This window comes from Schistocerca serialis, chromosome 3, assembly GCF_023864345.2.
Source record: "Schistocerca serialis cubense isolate TAMUIC-IGC-003099 chromosome 3, iqSchSeri2.2, whole genome shotgun sequence".
Lineage (NCBI taxonomy): Eukaryota > Metazoa > Arthropoda > Insecta > Orthoptera > Acrididae > Schistocerca > Schistocerca serialis.
In genome coordinates, this window is record NC_064640.1 from 555,650,113 (window position 1) to 555,666,027 (window position 15,915).

At 45.2% G+C, this 15,915-nt stretch overlaps 1 protein-coding gene across 5 annotated transcripts in view; it reads left to right on the plus strand.

The window, feature by feature from the left end:
- LOC126470450 (1-acyl-sn-glycerol-3-phosphate acyltransferase alpha) overlaps positions 1-15,915 on the plus strand; it is a 694,917-nt gene that overhangs the window by 590,869 nt on the left and 88,133 nt on the right. The gene's annotated exons all lie outside the window — the stretch shown is intronic.

A 15,915-nucleotide genomic window follows, 5' to 3' on the forward strand; every position in this document is an offset into this window, starting at 1 on the left:
GTAAATGTGGTAAACCCGAATTCCACTGACAAAATTTCAGAGGTTGTTCAGAGACATCTCTTGGGTATTCTCATAGAAGGGTACTGTGGTCTGCACTGCCTCATTATGGAGTAATAATGTGATTATGATTATTCGGTTTGTTACTTTAAACCGTTAAATACCTTCAAAACAGTTAAAAAGACAGTAATATAAGATTACCAATCACAAAAGACTGAATAATGCAACGACTCTTAGAAGATGCAACAGTACAGCGATGTGGTTGCCATCGCTGTGGAGACAGGCCAGCATACAATCATTGTGCCACTCTTCCATGGCATTCAGTGAACTCATACACGAGGTGTATATCGACCAACTCTTCATCAGTTAACCTACCCAAACTGCTATGTACCACTGTAAACGTACAATAAACATTACCGAAATAAAACCGATACAGAAGTGCACCACGCTGAATGTAAGCTTGAGCTCGAATAGTAAAATGAACATTACTGTTGTCAGTAGCAAGTAGTGGGAGTGAATGAAATAAATTTGTTTCCAAGCAAGACATACAGCAATTGGCACTGACATTAGCACTAAACTAAGCTCTGTCCGAACAGGCTTCAAAACGCCTGACGGTACCGATCGATCGCCGTTTCATCCTTAGTTGACAGGCGTCACTGGATGCGGATACGGAGGGGCATGTGGTTAGTTTTCGTGACCAGGCTTCTCCGTCCAGTAGCTCCTCCATTGGTCTCACAAGGAATGAGTGCAGCTCGAACGTTAGCACCGTTATAGAGATACTTTCACTGCAACAAGGATACAAAGATAATCGGGGGCAATAAATCAAACAAAATGCGATTACCCTGTAATGAAGCACTGGACAGAACGGGTTCATGATACCAAAATGTTGAGTTAATATCCCTGAACGGTCGTTGAAAATTTGTTGGTGGAGTTCGGATTCACCATATACGTGGTGATTTAGCTGCCGCTGTCGTTTTATGTAACCCGCAATTTTATATCTAGCCTTCAACAGTTACGCTCGAGATTTTGTATTCTCTCCCACGCTATGTGCAAACTATTAGTCCTAAAGAAAAAATGAATAGGATCTTTACTGTAGGAAATGTAATGTAGTTAAATTTTGTATTGGGATGCGTTTCCGCTATAGGTCGTAGTTTTCGAGTTATCTGAGAAAAGCTAAAGTGGCCTTCAAAAGTACCCCCAGTACCGTCAGGATTTCTATTGTTCATGGCATTCATTCCTACCACTGTACAAAAATTTGCGACTGCACAAATTGCTTCTCGCACTCGACCTTTTTTGGCCTTCATTCACTGTCCTTACTATGCCCCCGGGTTAGCCGAGCACTTACTAATTGTAAAACTGATTACTGCGCAAATTTAACGCAACAATTTTGTGCGTATAAAACAATTACATCGTTGTATTCTTCAGGCAGTCTGACAAGGAAACTACTGTGCTTGTAAGAATTAAGTCTGGATCAAATTTTCAGCGTAATTAGTTTTAGCGTAACGTTTACAAAGGTCATTTTTCATTCATTACCCTCACAGCACCTGTAAATGAATAATGTTATCGAAATGTGCGACTATGCTGGTGGCGTAATTGCCCAGTCAATAGGGACCGAAATAGACCAATATCGGGAATAGTTCGTGTAGTCGGAAATTTTGGTATTATTGTAGAGGGGAGTGCCACGAACCATATACGAGAAGTCGTGACTAATTAGAGATGAAGGTGGGATTGGAGGTGCGTTTGAAGATCATTTTTGTACTTTTTCTTTTGACGAAAACCGTGGCATCCTGCGAAAACGTATCCCAGTAAAAAATTTAATGTAAAATTTAACTACATTAAATTGCGTCCAAAAAGGGCCCTCCCTGTTCTTCTTTTTCTTTAGGACTAATATTTTACGCGTGGCGAGGGAGTCTGAAAATCTCGCGCGTAGATTTTGAAGACCAGATATAACACTGCGAGCTGCATAAAACGACAGACGCAGTGGCAGCTGAATCACTGTGTATACTTCAACGACACAAAAGAATCGCGATTGTCGGTAATACCGTGAAACTATTTGTCATGGCGTATTGGCGCGCGGCTGTGTTTCGAAGTTGAACTGTGCCTGTTTCCAGCGAACGGTATCATCAAAATCGACCGGCTCCGTGGCAGCGGGTGAAAAGTTTCCTACAGTACTACAGAAGATCTGTTGCACGATTTTACACGTAAGACAAAAGCAGCGGAAGTCCCACAAATGCCCACAAAAAAGAACACATGGAAATGAGCAGTGAACGGAACTAACGTAGACGTGTGTCCACTCAATGGGTCCCGTCTTTGAAGGCAAGCACCACCAGTCGATAAGTACACAAGCTTTATATGTCAATAAAGAGGTAAACATTCTTTTTTGATAAATACTTCCTTATCTCGAAGTGTAATTCTTTGCCATTTGCATTTCCATTTTTTGTGTGTGTGTAGGTTTGCGACACACTGTAAAAGATATTTTTGAGTAGTCGGGCTGCCAAATTGCTAGTTCTCTGTTAGAGCGAGCAGACTTTGTAATGATTTTCATCGAAAAACGAAATTCTGGAATGGCTGACGAGCCCGTTGGGGTATGTGATATCACGTTCGGTTCAATGCATTTACCACAGGATCCTGTAGAAGAATTGTCTACCTCATCGCAGCACATCCCACAACCATTTATATCAATTCCGTTAATTTACTTCACTGTCAGTTCCATTACAAGCGCAGCTCAAGTAGCTCCCACACAAAAATTTCTCGGTGGGACGAGAAGGGCTCAGTTCGAATTCAGGATAGCAAGTGAAATTACCATCTCAGTCGATGATGCCATTTACGGAAACGACGTTGCGTGCTTGAACATGACATCTTAATGTTGGACGTTGTTTTGTCAACTTGTTCTTCGGAATAACGCAAAGTTAGAGGACAATCGATGGCGGTGGCTCTGAAAACAGCGAGTCACTTGTCACGCGATGCTTAGAGCGTAGGTTCATTCCGTTTTTCTGATACCTCGGTCTACTTTGTATCCAGCTTTAGTTGCGTGCCGTGAACGAGGTGTTATTGATCAGGAAATAACTATTCGCCTCGCTGTCAGAAACTCGTCAGGTCAGCAGTTGTTTCTTAATTGAACAACGACAGTCATCGGTAATATAGTGTCCAAATGTGATTGATGTACCTGTCATATATGTATCGGTATTCTGCTACGTTTATGATTGATATCATCTTCTCTGTGATTGCTATAGTCAAGGAGATTCATCAAATAAATCTGCAGAATCTTTCCGGAAAAGATAGATAGCACGAGTATCACTACATCGCTTCTGACAGCATTAGTTAGTTACATACGTCATTTGCACGACATACCGTAATGATGTGGAAAGAATGACTTAGTAACTTTGTTATCGTAATTTATTTTCAAGCATCAGTACATGTTGCCCATTTGCAGACGAATATATGCAGTACAGGAAAATACGTTAAGTCAACTGTGTCAGAGATTGACAGCAATCGAGCTCGTCGCACGTGGAGCGCACACCACAAATATTACGTCGCCTTTTCAAAATGTCAGAACTGTGTTTTCAAAGGCAGTTAGTATGTCAGGGGAGGGGAGGGGTGGGGGGTGGGGGGAAGAAGGGACGGGCGTAACTTTTTGCCGCATGTTTAATGACAAGAACTCTTTCTCTACATTAATGTCGAAGCAAGTATAAACTTTCAAGTATACTGAAACATCGTTCCATTCAACGGCATTGGAGATACTTCAGAAATAAAATAACAGTGATTAAATCTTGTTGAAATATGAATTGAAACTTGAGATGTGAAGTTAGACTGTAGCGTATCCCTTAGTAACTTTCGTTTTAAGGAAAGTTCCTGCCGCGACGCATTATCGCATCAACCATGCCAATACCATAAGTTATTCCCTATGTCAAATTGCATGTGGATGAACTGCGAGAGTAAATGCTAAGAGGTCTGCTTACCTCGCGTCTTCCGTAGATGTCCCGATGTCCCAATGGTTATCCTTCTCCATTGATCACAGGTTATTAGCGATAAATAAGCAGTGAGATCTAGCATGGTATTGAGGATCGCTAATTCTGTGTTGGAAGATGAACTCCAACTCTTTTGATTTAAAAGAAGGAATGCCATCTCATTTTATTGGTGTAATGAGAAAACGTATCACACAGCAACATATTTCCAATCGAGAGCCACTAAAGACAAGAACGCGATTTCTCTTCACAGTTCGAACCACGGTATCAAATGAAATAATAATCACCGATTTTGGACAAATTAAACCTTTCATCGACATTCTAATCAATGTCCGAAGCCCTTTAACATTGAAAGATTCACTACAGCTGACAAATTTCAAACAACACGTAACAGACCTACCGCCTATCGTCTGCGACTAATAGCTACAGCAGACTCCATCTGACTTAATACGACGGCAGACTCCTTCGGAATGAAGTCTATAGCGAACCCGTTTGCCCGCACAAACTGTAGTTTGCCAGCACGTGATTCACCATACTACGTTATTAACATTATTAGTTTATCAAAATTATTCGAAAGATTAAATGCTAGGCCAACTGTGGTTTCCAGTAAGGTCAGCTTACGATTTAAAAATGTTAAGTATTAATTCTTAAGATTTAACGTTATTCAATTTGCCACCAGTTTTCATCCAGGAGTTTTGTACAGTAAGTTTCATCACAGGGTCTCAGTGTTGATTCGACAGGCTCCTGCATCCTGTGTCTGACCATACGTCGTGCTGGAGCACGTAATCTACATCCCCTTCATAAGCACATCTATATCAATCGATGAGCTAAAATAAAATTATAACAGCGAAGTGGCATGAACGCCACAAATGGCTGCCAGCCAAGCGTAATTCCCACCACTGATGCAATATTTACTTAGCAATAGAAATGAAAATTCGTAGTGTCATCATTGTTAGCCAATGTTTCGATAATTTAAATCACACAGGGAAGTTTCAAAATTTTTTATTTTCAACTGCGAAAGAAACATTATTCACAGTGAAAATCACTGTCGGGTGGGTGGTTTGTGGGCGTGTTCCATCGTGTTAAGATCGGGTGAATTTGGTGGCCAAGATATCAATGTGAGCTCACTGTCATGCTCCTCAAATCACTGTACCACGATTCTGGCCTTGTTACACGTACTCTTACCATGCTGAAACATGTCATCGCCATCGGGAGGAACACGAAGTGTGAAGGGATGCAGGTGGTGCGATAGTGTTCACGTCTCCCCCCTGCCCACACTCCTCGCCCCCCCTCCCCCCCCCCCCATCCCCCAGTAGTCATGGTGCCTTCGATTACTCCGTCAGGTCCCATGGAAGAGCAGATGAATATCCAGCATAGCATAATACTGCCCCACCGTCCAGCGTCCATGGCGTGGTGCAGCTTTCGAACAGCCATTCGCCTGGATGGCGGCGTATCCAGACACGACCATCAACCGAGTGTAACAAGAAATATCATTCAGCCGATCAGGCGACACGATTCCATTCACTCACGGTACAGTCTAGATGATCCATTGCCCACTGCAATCGTAACCGCCGATGTCGTTGGGCCAGCATGGAAACACATGGGGATGATCATCTGCTACAAACCCCTATGTTCAACAATGTACATTGGATGGTGTGCTCCAAAACACTTGTGCCTGGGGTAGCATTGTACTCTGTCGTAAGATCTGCCACATATTGCTGCCTCTCCTGCTTTGCAGAGCGAGCAAGCCTCCGTCCTGTTATGGGGCGTGGTTGTCCTACATGTTGTCTTCTACAAGTGATTTCACTGTCCTTCAACGACTTTCCATAGATGCTCTCGAGAGTAGCACGCGAAAAGCCTACTAGATTCGCTGTTTCCGAAATGCTCGTTCCCAGGCGCCGGGCCATAAGCATCTGCCCATGGTCAAAGCCGCCCATGTCAGTGAATTCCCCTTTTGCTGTCATATCGTCGTTGAATGATTCACCATTCTTCTCTGTTTAACTAATATACTCTCCTTGCCGCGCCACGTGCCTGCAGCTCCACCGGATGGCATTCAAACTCGCGATGGGCAGTGGTCAAATGTTTTGGTTCGCAAGTGTGTATACTTTTACTGCCCGTCAGCGTGACAGTTTAGTGCAAGATGTCCATGGCGTAGGATATCTGCGCATTTGATCGCTGCCAGTCAGGGGGCTCGACGCATGGAAACCTCCATATCTGAGACCGTGCTGCCACTGGGCTTTTCATCAACACTGTCAAGGCTGGATAAAAAAATTCCCGGAAAGTCGCTGTAAACAGTCTACTGTCGTGGGAAACAGTTTGTTGATAACGGGGTCGCCATATACTAATGCGGATTGTAATAGCGTATTGTAACAACGGACACACGAGTCATAGTGTAGGGCATCTGTCGGACGTTCGGTGATGGACAACAACAAATGAATACCCATAAAATCCAGAAAAACCAACTCTTATGGGGTACAGAACTGAACGCACATTACAGGGCGTGCAGAGAATCGCCATGCTCAAGGCATGGAAAAATGCAGCAATCTGATTAGAATGAGTTTTCTTCCATCGTGCACAACGACCTCTTTGCACGTGATGAGTGAGAATTGTGTCTTAAGTGTGTCTGTAGAGTGCAGGTGACTCTAATGGTAACTTGTAAAGCTTCGTATCATGTTTGTATTGTGTGATGATGAGAGAAGGGCGAAGACCGATGCCAGCACACAGCTTGACAATGCCGGGCCACATACGAGGGCTGCGCCATCCTCCGGAATAGTATCAAGGGGGCCGCAGAGCAAAACGTCTCCACTCGACGCTCGAATCGCCACCAACAATTGGCGCAACGTTTCGTGATTAGGAACTTCCCTGTGCTTGCTAGCCAAATACACTGAAGAGCCAAAGAAACTGGCACACCTGCCTAATATCGTGTAGGACCCACGCGAGCACGCAGAACTGCCGCAACACGACGTGTCATGGACTCAACTAATGTCTGAAGTAGTCCTGAAGGGAGATGACATCATGAATCCTGCAGGCCTGTCCATAAATCCGTAAGAGTACGAGCGGGTGGAGATCTCTTCTGAACAGCACGTTGCAATGCATCCTAGATATGCTCAATATGTTCATGTCTGTGGAGTTTGGTGGTCAGCGGAAGTGTTTCAACTCAAGAGTATTCCTGGAGCCACTCTGTAGCAATTATGGGCGTGTGGGATGTCGCATTGTCCTGCTGGAATTGCCCAAGTCCGTCGGAGGGCACAATGGACATGAATGGATGCAGGTGATCAAACAGGATGCTTACGTACGTGTCGCCTGTCAGAGTCGTTTCTAGACATATCAAGGGTCCCATATTACAACTGCACATGGCCCACACCATTACAGAGCCTCCACCAGCTTGAGCAGTCTCCTGCTGACATGCAGGGTCCACGGATTCATGGGGTTGTCTCCATACGCGTACACGTCCATCCGCTCGATACAATTTGAAACGAGACTTGTCCGACCAAGCTGGCCGTTGTGGCCGAGTGGTTCTAGGCGCTTCAGTCCGGAACCGCGCCGCTGCTACGGTCGCAGGTTCGAATCCTGCTTCGGGCATGGATGTGTGTGATGTCCTTAGGTTAGTTAGGTTTAAGTAGTCCTAAGTCTAGGGGACTGATGACTTCAGATGTTAAGTTCCATAGTGCTTAGAACCCTTTGAACTATTTTCGCCCTACCAGCAAACATGTTTCCAGTCATCAACAGTCCAATGTCGGTGTTGTCGGGTCCAGACGAGGCATAAAGCTCTGTGTCGTGCAGTCATCAAGGGTACACGAGTGGGCCTTCGGCTCCGAAAGTCCTTACGGATCATATTTCGTTGAATTGTTCGCACACTGACACCTATTGATGGCCCGGCATTGAAATGGCTCTAAGCATTATGGGACAACTCATGTGGGAGACAATAGAACACCCACCCTGTGGACCTGATCGCTCCTCAATAGATTTTTACGCCTTTAGTCCTTTAAAAAGGCGTTGAATTGTTGACGATTTCTGTCGGACGAGGATGGGTGGCAGGCTGTTACAGACTTCTTCACACAGCAGGACAGTGTTTTACAAAACGGGTATCTTCAACCTGGAGCGTCGGTGAGATGATTGCTTCAGTGCTCAATGCGATTTTCCCTGACTGGCATATCGATTCTGGATCTTCGAACGGAAACTTTTTGATCACCCTTTACTGACGGAAAAAATTTCGACACCAAAAAATAATTGATGTAGAGTAATGAAATTCCGGGAAAGTATCCGTCTAGGTAACATATTTAAGTGAATAACATTGTAACATCACAGGTTAATGCAAGCGCGAGATAAGCCATTGAAAATGTGAAATGCTGATACATTAATAACAGCTGTAGCCGCCACAATGTTGAATGTAAGCATGCAAACGTGGAACGCATTGTGTTATACATATGGGGTGTAGTTCCATGCCTGTTGCACTTGGTCGGTCAGTACAGGGACGGTTAACGCTCTTTGTGGATGACGCTGGAGTTGTCGTCCGATGATGTCCATATGTGCTCGGCTGGAGACAGATCTGGTGATCGAGCAGGCCAGAGAAACACGTCGACACTCTGTAGAGCATGTTGGGTTGCAACAGCGGTATGTGGGCAAGCGTTATCCTGTTGGAAACCCCCTCCTGGGATGCTGTTCGTGAATGGCAGCGCAACAAGTCGAATCAGCAGATTGACGTAGAAATTTGCTGTCAGGTTGCGTGAGGTAACCACGAGAGTGCTGCTGCTGTCATACGAAATCGCACCCCGGATCATAACTGTAGGTGTAGGTCCAGTATGTCTAGTGTAGTGTGCAGACAGGTTGGTTGCTGGCCCTCAACTCACTTCCTTCTAACCAACACCCGGCCATCACAGACACCAAGGCAGAGTCAGCTTTCAACAGAAAACACAGCAGTGAGTTACGTCACACACCGCCATGTTACATGCTACAGTTCGGAGATCTCTAGAGTCAGAGGGTTGCAACGTGCGTCAGTGAAGCAGAAAAGTCGACTGCGTAATATGCACGACTTGTAATACCACAGTCGATATTGAGAACAGAATAAAAAATTCAGAGGCATTCCTTTTCAGCACTCCCTCATAATTTGTCGCTAGTAACTGATTCAGAACTCTGTTATAAAACGTGTGAGAATTACTCAATTGTCACACATGTTCATACTCTGTATCAGTGCAATCATTATTTGCCACCTGCACACAATGAAAACATTGTCACATTCAAAATATCAACTTCGAGTACACCTGGCTATAGTTGTTAATAAGGATCGCCTACTCTCGGGAGAAGTGGGAACTAGGCTTCACAAATGGAAGCTGATTTCACAGTTACTAAACCTTTATTCAGTTTTAAAACCAACATGAAATATTGCTGCAACGTTAACCTTAGAAACAAAAGAAAAACACAGAAAAATAACATGAAAAAGTTAAGCCAGTTACATAGGACTTCGACTGAAATCGTTAGGAAGACTGAAAGAAGAGAAAATAAGAGTTCCTCATCTGGCCATCACATATTTTCGAATTAACAAGAGAAATAACACAGTGAACTCCACATTCTGCATACACAAATGGAATAGTTAAATTGCGAGCTGCTCGGAATACCGACTCTGAATTATAAGTAACACCTCGTGCTATCCGCAATTCTGCAAAAGCGACACATAATATTTTCAAACTCCACAGTGAGCACGGGACGAAAGCCAGAAAGCGAAAGCCTACAATATACTGTAGACCCAACATTGAGCAGAACACAAAGCTCAAACTCTTTTGGAAAGGCGAAAGCTTGCTTATCGCCAATGTGCCGACGTGAATGTGCGTCGAAGCTTAAAACCGAGAGGAATGCACGTAAGATTTGTCTGACATGATATACAAATAATCATTTTACTATTATCACTTTAGCACCAAGACCGAAAAGTCTTTCAGTATTGGTGGACACACACAGTGTCTAGTAGCAAGATCAATACGCTGGATTGAACATACAAAAATATTATGAATATTCTCATACTGAAAAGGAAACTAGGAGATGGTGTACTTGTTGACATCCATGCTGAATAAGTACTTGTCACAGCTCAAGTGGGCACTTGAAGGCTTAGGTTAGGTTAGGTTAGGTTAGCGTTTAACGTCCCGTCGACAACGAGGTCATTAGAGACGGAGCGCAAGCTCGGGTTAGGGAAGGATTGGGAAGGAAATCGGCCGTGCCCTTTCAAAGGAACCATCCCGGCATTTGCCTGAAACGATTTAGGGAAATCACGGAAAACCTAAATCAGGATGGCTGGAGACGGGATTGAACCGTCGTCCTCCCGAATGCGAGTCCAGTGTGTTACCACTGCGCCACCCCGCTCACTTGAAGGCTTAGCCGCTTCCCCTGTCAGTGAACAATTCGTCAAAACTGTGACAGTGTTAGTTTAGCGATACCTTGTGTATTACCCTTCGCCTACACGAGAAAAAGGCCTCATATAGAATATGGGATTGTAATGTATACAGGGTGTTACAAAAAGGTACGGCCAAACTTTCAGGGAACATTCCTCACACACAAAGAAAGAAAATATGTTATGTGAACATGTGTCCGGAAACGCTTACTTTCCATGTTAGAGCTCATTTTATTACTTCTCTTCAAATCACATTAATCATGGAATGGAAACACACAGCAACAGAATGTACCAGCGTGATTTCAAACACTTTGTTACAGGAAATGTTCAAAATGTCGAGGATATATGCATCCACCCTCCGTCGCATGGAATCCCGGATGCGCTGATGAAGCCCTGGAGAATGGCGTATTGTATCACAGCCGTCCACAATACGAGCACGAAGAGTCTCCACATTTGGTACCGGGGTTGCGTAGACAAGAGCTTTCAAATGCCCCCATAAATGAAAGCCAAGAGGGTTGAGGCCAGGAGAGCGTGGAGTCCATGGAATTGTTCCGCCTTTACCAATCCATCGGTCACCGAATCTGTAGTTGAGAAGCGTACGAACACTTCGACTGAAATGTGCAGGAGCTCCATCGTGCATGAACCACATGTTGTGTCGCACTTGTAAAGGCACATGTTCTAGCAGCACAGGTAGAGTATCCGTATGAAATCATGATAACGTGCTCCATTGGGCGTAGGTGGAAGAACATGGGGCCCAATCAAGACATCACCAACAATGCCTGCCCAAACGTTCACAGAAAATCTGTGTCGATAACGTGATTGCACAATTGCGTGCGGATTCTCGTCAGCCCACACATGTTGATTGCGAAAATTTATAATTTGATCACACTGGAATCAAGCCTCATCCGTAAAGAGAACATTTGCACTGAAATGAGGATTGACACATCGTTGGATGAACCATTCGCAGAAGTGTACCCGTGGAGGCCAATCAGCTACTGATAGTGCCTGCACACGCTGTACATGGTACGGAAACAACTGGTTCTCCCGTAGCACTCTCCATACAATGAGGTGGTCAACGTTACCTTGTACAGCAGCAACTTCTCTGACGCTGACATTAGGGTTATCGTCAACTGCACGAAGAATTGCCTCGTCCATTGCAGGTGTCCTCGTCGTTCTAGGTCTTCCCCAGTTGCGAGTCATAGACTGGAATGTTCCGTGCTCCCTAAGACGCCGATCAATTGCTTCGAACGTCTTCCTGTCGGAACACCTTCGTTCTGGAAATCTGTCTCGATACAAACGTACCGCGCCACGGCTATTGCCACGTGCTAATCCATACATCAAATGGGCATCTGCCAACTCCGCATTTGTAAACATTGTACTGACTGCAAAACCACGTTCGTGATGAACACTAACCTGTTGATGCTACGTACTGATGTGCTTGATGCTAGTACTGTAGAGCAATGAGTCGCATGTCAACACAAGCACCGAAGTCAACATTACCTTCCTTCAATTTGGCCAACTGGCGGTGAATCGAGGAAGTACAGTACTACATCTACATCTACATCTACATTGATACTCAGCAAGCCACCCAACGGTGTGTGGCGGAGGGCACTTTACGTGCCACTGTCATTACCTCCCTTTCCTGTTCCAGTCGCGTATGGTTCGCGGGAAGAACGACTGTCTGAAAGCCTCCGTGCGCGCTCTAATCTCTCTAATTTTACATTCGTGATCTCCTCGGGAGGTATAAGTAGGGGGAAGCAATATATTCGATACCTCATCCAGAAACGCACCCTCTCGAAACCTGGCGAGCAAGTTACACCGCGATGCAGAGCGCCTCTCTTGCAGAGTCTGCCACTTGAGTTTATTAAACATCTCCGTAACGCTATCACGGTTACCAAATAACCCGGTAACGAAACGCGCCGCTCTTCTTTGGATCTTCTCTATCTCTTCCGTCAACCCGACCTGGTACGGATCCCACACTGATGAGCAATACTCAAGTATAGGTCGAACGATTGTTTTGTAAGCCACCTCCTTTGTTGATGGACTACATTTTCTAAGCACTCTCCCAATGAATCTCAACCTGGTACCCGCCTTACCAACAATTAATTTTATATGATCATTCCACTTCAAATCGTTCCGCACGCATACTCCCAGATATTTTACAGACGTAACTGCTACCAGTGTTTGTTCCGCTATCATATAATCATACAATAAAGGATCCTTCTTTCTATGTATTCGCAATACATTACATTTGTCTATGTTAAGGGTCAGTTGCCACTCCCTGCACCAAGTGCCTATCCGCTGCAGATCTTCCTGCATTTCGCTACAATTTTCTAATGCTGCAACTTCTCTGTATACTACAGCATCATACGCGAAAAGCCGCATGGAACTTCCGACACTATCTACTAAGTCATTTATATATATTGTGAAAAGCAATGGTCTCATAACACTCCCCTGTGGCACGCCAGAGGTTACTTTAACGTCTGTAGACGTCTCTCCATTGATAACAACATGCTGTGTTCTGTTTGCTAAAAACTCTTCAATCCAGCCACACAGCTGGTCTGATATTCCGTAGGCTCTTACTTTGTTTATCAGGCGACAGTGCGGAACTGTATCGAACGCCTTCCGGAAGTCAAGAAAAATAGCATCTACCTGGGAGCCTGTATCTAATATTTTCTGGGTCTCATGAACAAATAAGGCGAGTTGGGTCTCACACGATCACTGTTTCCGGAATCCATGTTGATTCCTACATAGTAGATTCTGGGTTTCCAGAAATGACATGATACGCGAGCAAAAAACATGTTCTAAAATTCTACAAGAGATCGACGTAAGAGATATAGGTCTATAGTTTTGCGCATCTGCTCGACGACCCTTCTTGAAGACTGGGACTATCTGTGCTCTTTTCCAATCATTTGGAACCCTCCGTTCCTCTAGAGACTTGCGGTACACGGCTGTTAGAAGGGGGGCAAGTTCTTTCGCGTACTCTGTGTAGAATCGAATTGGTATCCCGTCAGGTCCAGTGGACTTTCCTCTATTGAGTGATTCCATTTGCTTTTCTATTCCTTGGACACTTATTTCGATGTCAGCCATTTTTTCGTTTGTGCGAGGATTTGGAGAAGGAACTGCAGTGCGGTCTTCCTCTGTGAAACAGCTTTGGAAAAAGGTGTTTAGTATTTCAGCTTTACGCGTGTCATCCTCTGTTTCAATGCCATCATCATCCCGTAGTGTCTGCATATGCTGTTTCGAGCCACTTACTGATTTAACGTAAGACCAAAACTTCCTAGGATTTTCTGTCAAGTCGGTACATAGAATTTTACTTTCGAATTCAATGAACGCTTCACGCATAGCCCTCCTTACGCTAACTTTGACATCGTTTAGCTTCTGTTTGTCTGAGAGGTTTTGGCTGCGTTTAAACTTGGAGTGGAGCTCTCTTTGCTTTCGCAGTAGTTTCCTAACTTTGTTGTTGTACCACGGTGGGTTTTTCCCGTCCCTCACAGTTTTACTCGGCACGTACCTGTCTAAAACGCATTTTACGATTGCCTTGAACTTTTCCCATAAACACTCAACATTGTCAGTGTCGGAACAGAAATTTTCGTTTTGATCTGTTAGGTAGTCTGAAATCTGCCTTCTATTACTCTTGCAAAACAGATAAACCTTCCTCCCTTTTTTTATATTCCTATTAACTTCCATATTCAGGGATGCTGCAACGGCCTTATGATCACTGATTCCCTGTTCTGTACATACAGAGTCGAAAAGTTCGGGTCTGTTTGTTATCAGTAGGTCCAAGATGTTATCTCTACGAGTCGGTTCTCTGTTTAATTGCTCGAGGTAATTTTCGGATAGTGCACTCAGTATAATGTCACTCGATGCTCTGTCCCTACCACCCGTCCTAAACATCTGAGTGTCCCAGTCTATATCTGGTAAATTGAAATCTCCACCTAAGACTATAACATACTGAGAAAATTTATGTGAAATGTATTCCAAATTTTCTCTCAGTTGTTCTGCCACTAATGCTGCTGAGTCGGGAGGTCGGTAAAAGGAGCCAATTATTAACCTAGTTCGGTTGTTTAGTGTAACCTCCACCCATAATAATTCACAGGAACTATCCACTTCTACTTCACTACAGGATAAACTACTACTAACAGCGACGAACACTCCACCACCGGTTGCATGTAATCTATCCTTTCTAAACACCGTCTGTACCTTTGTAAAAATTTCGGCAGAATTTATCTCTGGCTTAAGCCAGCTTTCTGTACCTATAACGATTTCAGCTTCAGTGCTTTCTATCAGCGCTTGAAGTTCTGGTACTTTACCAACGCAGCTTCGACAGTTGACAATTACAATACCGATTGCTGCTTGGTCCCCGCATGTCCTGACTTTGCCCCGCACCCGTTGAGGCTGTTGCCCTTTCTGTACTTGCCCAAGGCCATCTAACCTAAAAAACCGCCCAGCCCACGCCACACAGCCCCTGCTACCCGTGTAGCCGCTTGTTGCGTGTAGTGGACTCCTGACCTATCCAGCGGAACCCGAAACCCCACCACCCTATGGCGCAAGTCGAGGAATCTGCAGCCCACATGGTCGCAGAACCGTCTTAACCTCTGATTCAGACCCTCCACTCGGCTCTGTACCAAAGGTCCGCAGTCAGTCCTGTCGACGATGCTGCAGATGGTGAGCTCTGCTTTCATCCCGCTAGCGAGACTGGCAGTCTTCACCAAATCAGATAGCCGCCGGAAGCCAGAGAGGACTTCCTCCGATCCATAGCGACACACATCATTGGTGCCGACATGAGCGACCACCTGCAGATGGGTGCACCCTGTACCCTTCATGGCATCCGGAAGGACCCTTTCCACATCTGGAATGACTCCCCCCGGTATGCACACGGAGTGCACATTGGTTTTCTTCCCCTCTCTTGCTGCCATTTCCCTAAGGGACCCCATTACGCGCCTGACGTTGGAGCTCCCAACTACCAGTAAGCCCACCCTCTGCAACTGCCCGGATCTTGCAGACTGAGGGGCAACCTCTGGAACAGGACAAGCAGCCATGTCAGGCCGAAGATCAGTATCAGCCTGAGACAGAGCCTGAAACCGGTTCGTCAGACAAACTGGAGAGGCTTTCCGTTCAGCCCTCCGGAATGTCTTTCGCCCCCTGCCACACCTTGAAACGACCTCCCACTCTACCACAGGTGAGGGATCAGCCTCAATGCGGGCAGTATCCCGGGCAACCACAGTCGTAGTCCGATCAGGGGATGCGTGGGACGAGCTGGCCGTCCCCGACAAACCCCCATCCGGACCCCCACAGTGATGCCCATTGGCAACAGCCTCAAGCTGTGTGACCGAAGCCAACACTGCCTGAAGCTGGGAGCGAAGGGATGCCAACTCAGCCTGCATCCGAACACAGCAGTTGCAGTCCCTATCCATGCTAAAAACTGTTTTACAAAGAACGTCTGAACTAATCTACAGAGAGCGCAAACAAATCGGCAAAATTTAAACGGTTATTAAAATACAAGATTGCCTAGTAAATGCAGTAATGCTGCTACTTGCGCACTGCTGACACTGCTCGGCGGCGGAAGGAGAC